General features: G+C 47.8%; 1 protein-coding gene and 1 long non-coding RNA gene across 2 annotated transcripts in view; one reads left to right on the top strand and one right to left on the bottom strand.

The window, feature by feature from the left end:
• Positions 1-254: 254 nt before the first annotated feature.
• Positions 255-2,469, bottom strand: LOC116900641. The gene is made up of 3 exons (XR_004387942.1): positions 2,388-2,469; positions 1,694-1,763; positions 255-378 (listed from the first exon to the last, which is right to left on the bottom strand). It is a non-coding gene; the product is annotated as an uncharacterized LOC116900641 (long non-coding RNA).
• A 1,600-nt stretch (positions 2,470-4,069) lies between these two features.
• Positions 4,070-6,000, top strand: part of Rnf24 (ring finger protein 24) — a 46,055-nt gene continuing 44,124 nt past the window's right edge. Inside the window, exon 1 of the mRNA XM_032904250.1 lies at positions 4,070-4,211. The gene's annotated coding sequence lies outside the window, so the exon portion shown is untranslated. The remainder of the gene's footprint in view (positions 4,212-6,000) is intronic.

Raw genomic sequence — 6,000 nt, 5'->3', positions numbered from 1 at the left:
TTAAGACTGCAGTGAAGCTGTGTGAGGCAACACGGGTTAGGCATATCAGAAATAGCCCAAACTCATTACGTGCCAGCTTTTGAAGGGAATTTTTTGGCTATTGCATATTCAAAAACCTTTGACTGTTGCCAATTTTTCCATGACTCCTTCATTCAGTGTGGATCACTACCCACAATTTGGGAAGTTGTGCCTTAACTAGCTTCCCTCTCCTTAACCTCTACTGCAGTAGAATACTCACAGCTGATGACCCATCATTGGTATGTCACTCCCATCTAGAATCCATGCTTCACTCTTGTTGCCATCCATTCTACAGGTTTGCATGAATGTGTGTGACTTGTGTCTGCCATCACAAGGGTCACGGGGTGCTCTAAAAATTCCCTGTGGATTTTAAAAGAAAACCAGTTTTGTTGTTGTTGTTGCTGTTTTCCTGTGTTGCTGGATAAGTGTTGCTTTTCTAGTAGAGGGAGCAGCAACAGCAGAGTGAAATAGTGCTGTGCTGCTCTAGAAACAGCTGTAAAATAAGGCTCAAGTGCCAGACTGGGAAAAGCAAATGAAAGAAAACAGACAGCAGATTGGCACATCAAGAAGACGTTTTGGAGAGAGAGAGAGAGAGAGAGAGAGAGAGAGAGAGAGCTTAAAAGAGAGGATGATTTGCATGAGAATAGATTGCAAAGTCAGCCGCAACCCAGGGGAAAGGTGAGGAGGTCTGGTTTATATCAAAGTGAAAGGTGACATCAGCAAGCCTGTGTCCAAAAGACCTTCCTGCTAATTGCTGGGATTAAGAGCAAGGACCTAGGGGATCCTGGTTTAAGGGGCAAGGGAGGAAGTGGTCTCAGCAGGTTGGTTGAGAATAAGCTTTATTAGGAGAGAGGGCCTCAAGACCACGGAGGACCATTCTTAGGCTTAAGGCAAGAGAACATCAGTAGAGACAGCTCATCCCTTCAGAGACAAGACCTCAAAGAGAGAGGTAGAGTCTGCCCTTCTAATGCTTAGAGACAGCTCAACTGGGAAGAACAGAAAACAGAGCAGTCACATCCAGCATGGCAGGCATCTGGGAAAGAGTCTTCAGATCACCCCAAACAAGGAAGAATTTTTTACAGTATTTTTGGCTTATTCTTTGATGATTTCATGCATGTATATAATGTATATTGGTCATATCTTCCCCTCAATTTCTCCCACTTCCCTTAAACTCCCAAATCCATCTCCTTCCCAGGTACATGCATCCTCTCCCTCTCCTTCTCCCCCTCCCCCTCCCTCCCTCTTCTCTCCCTTCTCTCCCCCCTCACTGAGCCTAATCGAGTACTACCCACAAGGGTGTAGGTATGGTGTCATCCGCTGGATCATGCGACATATTAGCAGACATATCCCTAAAGAAAATTGATTTCCCTTTCCCCAGCAGCCATCAACTGCCAAGAGCTTCTCACTTAAGGGTGGGGCCTTGTGAACTCCCCCTCCACCCATGCTGGAATGTTCACTGACTAAATATGCAGGTAAGCACAATGGTTGTAAGTTCACAAGGGCCATGACCATGTCATGCTCAGAGGAAAGCAATTCACAGCATTCCTTCCCATTCATTGGCCTCTGCATTCTTTTTGCCCCGCTTACATTATACTCCCTGAGCCTTGGGGCAATAACAGATGTCCTATTTAGGACTAAGTGTCCAACAGTCACTTTTAGCTCTTTGACCACTTACGGATCTCTGCATTAATTGCTTCCCGCTGCAAACAGAATGTTCTCTGTCCAATCTTGGGAGCAGCACTAATCTGTACAAACATAAATATTTAGACTGCAGCTTGACAACATGAACATTTAGCAGAACAATAGTATTTAGATTCCCCTAGGGCCTGTGACCTCCCAAGCCATTGGCTTTTGACCAGGTTTACAGTATCAAGTATGACTTTCTTCCTGTGAGGCAGGCCTCAAGTCCAATCAGAAAGTACTCAGTTAAACCACAACAGTCATACTGCTATCACACCAGTAGGAAGGCCTCGACTGACAGATCAGTGTAGTAGCACATAATCCTGTGCTGAGCAAGACCATTGTTTTAGTTTGCTTTCTACTGTTGTGATAAAACACCATGGCCAGAGCAACTTGGGTAGGAAAGGGTTTATTTGGCTTACACTTACAGGTAATAAATAGTCTATCATTGAGGGAAGTCAGAAAAGAACTCAAAGCAGAGATCAGAAGGAAAGAGCTGATGCGGAGGCCACAGAGGGGTGCTGCTTACCGGCTTGCTCCAGGGGTGCTGCTTACGGTCTTGCTTCCTACGGCTTGCTCAGCCTGCTTTCTTAAAGCACCCAGGACCAGCTGGCCAGGCGTGATATTACCACAGTGGTTCATGCCTTCTCATGTCAATTATTAATCAAGGAAATGTCCTGCAGACTCACCTCAAGCAATCTAATGGAAGCATCTTCTCAACTGAGGTTTCTCTTCCCAGATAACACTAGCTGTGTGGGGATGACATAAAACTGTAGCCAGTACAACCGCTGACATATTTTCCAAGGGAGATTTCCTGATGAGTATAGGTTTACAGTCAGTGACAGGTGATATGCTTACAAGGGGTGGGTCCTCCCACATCAATCATTAATCAAGAATGTGCCCCACAGAGGGGTTGGGGATTTAGCTCAGTGGTAGAGCGCTTGCCTAGCAAGCGCAAGGCCCTGAGTTCAGTCCCCAGCTCCAGGGGGAAAAAAAAAGAACGTGCCCCACAGATGTGCCCTCGGTCCAGCCCCATGGAGGTAATTCTTCAACAGGGATACCCTCTTCCCCAGCAACTCTAGTTTGTGTGACACTTCTCTTGAATGCAGTAAGAAAGCCTCACACAGTAATACAAGCCCTTGAGTATCTTCACTCACGTGGCCTGTTGCAGTGTGTCCTGAACATTTTTTTTTTTTTTTTGCTTTGCTGCTTCCCCGACTCCCCTTCTGCTTTGCTTTGCTTCAACTAAATTTTCTTGCTACTTTTACATCTGTGTAGGCTTTTATTTCAATACTTTGAATAAGAGACCAAGAATATGAAAGCATTGTACCTTGACTTTTTGGTACTAATCTGCCTTAGCCTATGTGCCAAGTTGACAGAATTAGATAGGTCTTTAAGCTGGCAACAACTCAACAGGGATCAGAGGGAGAAGACGTGTGTGTTGGGGGTGGGGGAAGGAAGGAAGGGAAGGAAGGGAAGGGAAGGGAAGGAAGGGAAGGGAAGGGAAGGGAAGGAAGGGAAGGGGAGAGGGGGAAGTGGGGGAGAGGGAAGGGAGAGAAGGATGGCAGATTGCTCTCATGTGTGGCCTGATTTGGGGAGAGAGGAAGTTGAGCAGAGGGTCTGTGGTAAAATATTCATTGAGTCCTTCTTACTTTCCCTTTCCTAGGAGATTTATGGTTTACTGAAAAGCAGGAGGAATGGGTTGGTAGACATTTTCCATGAGATCTGTTAGGGGAGGAGGAGGGGATACCTCCCGGAAAAATGGTAAGTTAAAGCAGGTCTAAGGTGCAGTACCCACACCCTCTGCTAATAAATTTTAGCCGTGGTAACGATGAGAACTCCTGCATGCTTTCACTGATCTGCTAGAACTTAGGCCTTGCTCTTTCGAGGGCTCAGTGCCCCCAAATCCCGAGTTAGTTTTCTGTAGTATAAAATAGGAGCTGGGGGCCTAAAGTAATGGGTAGATGTAGTTAAATAAAGGATACACTGTTTCTTCCTTCCATTGTCTGTGCAGGCAATGGGCCTGCAGCAGGTGGAGTATCTAACTAGGGGTACCTCACCTTTGAGGACTCTTGGGCCGGATGCTACGAGAAGCCAAGCCAAGTAAACTCTTTTAACTCTTAAAGAATGTCCATAGACACGGAAAACACTATCCAGCTGAAAATATATGAACCTTATAGCTCGGTATCATGAATCAATCCTACAGAGTGTCCAGTAGCCTAGCCTAAGGAACGCCGCGCCTGCGCACTGCCCACAATGAAGCCGCGCTCCCTCAGGGAGAAGGCGGGACTTGCCCGGGCATCCGGGTCCCACACCCCGCCCCCGCGGCATGAATGAGAGGCGCGGCGCCCGCCCCTCCCCCGCCGGGCCCGCCCCTCGCCGGGGCCGCAGCTAAGCAGTCGCTACCGCCAGCTCAGCGGCTCGGACTCTCACGGACGCGGCTCGCTAGCAGTTCGCCGCACGAAAGCTGACTCCGGGCACCGCCGCCCGCAAGCCCGCTGCCCGCCGCCCGGGTGAGTGAGGGGAGGGCCGGGCCTGAGGGCCGCGCGGCGGAGGCTGAGGCTGAAGCGCAGGCTCCGCAGGTCCGGCTCTGGGATGCTGAGGGCAGCGCGCCGGCCCCGCACCCCCTCCGAGACCGGGGGGCCTCGGGGCAGTCCCCACACACCGGCACAAAAGGCGGCGCGGGCTGTCACCCGGAGGTCACCTCGGGCTGGGCCCGGGCGGGGGAGGCGGGATGGGCGGAGGATGGAGGAGCCGCTGCTTCTGCGTCGGTGCTGGGGACCGACGCGCGTCTCGGGGGTGCGGTGTGGCAGTGCTTTTCTGGTCCGGAGCCACTCCTTCTTTTGTGGCGCCTGGTTGTCACACTGTGCAAGGCACACTGAGACCTCTCCGGTTGGCTTATTTATTAATGAAAGTCACATGGCGGCCTCATCATTTGTGGGTGGGGGGCGTGCGTGCACCCACAGGCCAGAGAATTAATGACCCTGCTTTGTTTCCGGAGACCCAAGGGGTGTGTGTCCTGTGAAATGAGACGGTCTGAGATCGTCTAAAAGGGCAGAAGGAAAAGACGTGTAAAGATAACTTCATCGTTACCCCCTTCGTCTCTGGTGTTATATCAGATAACAGGATTTTTTGGTGTTTCGTTGTTTCTCGTTGTAAAATCAGTGGGTCTATTCGTTGAAAGTGTGAGTCTGCGTTCTTATGTCTCTGTATATTTAGAACACTTTTCTTTTAGGATTAATGGTGTTATATTTACGTATAGGGGGTACGCCAACATCCTAAACATTGCTTAGATCATTGATAATAGGTCTTTGTGCTGTGTACCTATCTATAGGAATACTCCCAGTCTATCTAGGGCACTGCTTTCCCCACTCTTCCATGCAGGCAGATTATGTTTCTTGCCTTTCTGCTTTAATAAGAGGTGGTCTAGCAGGTTCTTTCCACCTTCTTGTCTGTCCGGTCGTCGCCGCCCCCGTCCCCGCCCCGCACCCCTTAATGCTTTGGCTAAGGATATTACCTAAATATTACCCTGGTATGCACCCTGGCTTTGATCTGAATTTCGTGTGTTTGATTGTGCAGCCTAGCTGAACAGATCATCTTACGTGACTTATCAGAAAACACCCCTTTTTTCCTCCATTGTTTGTCTTCATTTCTTCTCGCCCCTCTCCCCCTCTTCTCCGCCCCCAAAGAGGGTAGGAAGCACTGCTGGGTTCCCTGGGCTTTAGCTTGATAGGATAGCCTGTCTGTTGTTCACTTAGCCACTTATAAAGAGGTAATTAAAATAGGCAGGTGTGGCCGCAAATGCCATCACGTTACTTGGGAGGAAGAGGCAGTAGGATCTCTGTGGTTTCAAGGCCAGTCTGATTTACATAGGAATTTCCAGGCCATAACACAGAATGAGACCTTGTCTCAATAAACAACAAACTTTTCCTTGTTACATTGTTTTAGGCTAAGATTATTTGAATTTTAGAAGATAGTTATTACTCTAATTGTATAATGATATTTTCGTTTCTTTTTTTACCCTTCTAATTTTGTAGAGTGAAAAAGCACATTTCTGAAATATTTTTGTTGTGATCTTTTGACTCAAAATAGTGGTGGTGAAAAAAATCGAGTTTATATATGAATAATTGAGTGGGTTCAATTTTCTTTAAGATTCTCTTCAAGATTACTTATTTCTGAGTCACATATATTTTCATTCCTAGTAAAATTTCAGTACAGAATGACATGTAAACCTCCACAACATCTGTTTATGTATAGACTCTCTGCTTGAAACATTTGCTTTTAATTTGAAGAAAAGTTTCC

The sequence above is a fragment of the Rattus rattus genome, chromosome 5, assembly GCF_011064425.1.
Source record: "Rattus rattus isolate New Zealand chromosome 5, Rrattus_CSIRO_v1, whole genome shotgun sequence".
NCBI lineage: Eukaryota > Metazoa > Chordata > Mammalia > Rodentia > Muridae > Rattus > Rattus rattus.
The sequence above is the reverse complement of the archived record's forward strand: the minus strand, read 5'-3'. Positions and strand labels throughout refer to the sequence as shown.